Source organism: Marmota monax, unplaced genomic scaffold (genome assembly GCF_021218885.2).
Source record: "Marmota monax isolate L192 unplaced genomic scaffold, Marmota_monax_Labrador192_F-V1.1 WCK01_AAM20220418_F8-fsc00015, whole genome shotgun sequence".
Classification (NCBI taxonomy): Eukaryota; Metazoa; Chordata; class Mammalia; order Rodentia; family Sciuridae; genus Marmota; species Marmota monax.
This window is the reverse complement of record NW_026692194.1, coordinates 4,773,640-4,774,623: the sequence shown is the minus strand read 5'-3', so window position 1 is coordinate 4,774,623 and position 984 is coordinate 4,773,640. Positions and strand designations below refer to the sequence as shown.

At 41.3% G+C, this 984-nt stretch overlaps 1 non-coding gene across 1 annotated transcript; it reads right to left on the bottom strand.

The window, feature by feature from the left end:
• Nucleotides 1-586: 586 nt before the first annotated feature.
• LOC124080195 (small nucleolar RNA U13) lies at nt 587-688 on the bottom strand. The gene has a single exon (XR_006847623.1). It is a non-coding gene; the product is annotated as a small nucleolar RNA U13 (small nucleolar RNA).
• Nucleotides 689-984: the final 296 nt, after the last annotated feature.

The following is a 984-nucleotide window of genomic DNA, read 5'->3' as shown; positions in this document are numbered from 1 at the left end:
CAATGACCAAGGACCACCTCCAGAAAGTCCCACCTTGTAAAGGTCCAAAGTACCTCCCAATAATACTGCAGTAGGGACTGAGCTTTTAGCACATGGGCTTTTGGGGAACATTTAACAAACTATAAAAATGGTACAGCACACTACACATGAGGAACTTGGGTATAAAGTTAGTCACCATCATATCTGTAGCCTGTCATTGGCCAAAACATCATTATATCACACATGATTGTATATGCAAATGTTGTTAGGACTAGTAGGAGTGCCAGTGGCATTTAGGTGATGGTAGTGGGGAGATCAGGAGCATCAAATGTCTTGTAATGCACAGGATGGTCCCATTGGTTTTTCCAAAATGCCAATATTGCCCCTGTAAAGAAACACTGGCTTAGACCATAAGCACACATTCCTGAAGCTGGGGGCTCAGTTTACCCTGAAATATGGAAGTCACATTTATGGAATATGATGCATATCTGGAAAAAAATAACAAGATCACTTAGCTCCTCCCTAATTTTATTGACTCCCTGTCTTTACTTAAATCCCAGCTCACACTATTATATATTACTTTAGCTAACCACTTTTTTTTTTCTCATGTCAGATGGGTAATGTGCAGATGTGGTAACAAAGTTTAGAGGGAGGCACATCTCACACAATAGCGTGACCACCCAATCATCACGCTTATGAACCAAAGGATCTTAGCTAACCTCTTAACAATATGGTTTACTTTGAACTCCTGTTGCACTTATCCAGACAAACCCTATTGTGGCCATGACTTTTGTATCTATCATTGGATCCCTTGAAAAAAGAGGCTCAGAAATTTAACTGGACACATGGTCATTCATAATAAAGACTATGTTTGTGCCAGGCATGGAGGTGCATGTCTATCATCCCAGCAGCTTGGGAGGCTGAGGCAGGAGGATTGCAAATTCAAAGCCAGCCTCAGCAACTTAGCAAGAGCCTTAGCAACTTAGTGTGAACCTGTCTCAAAAT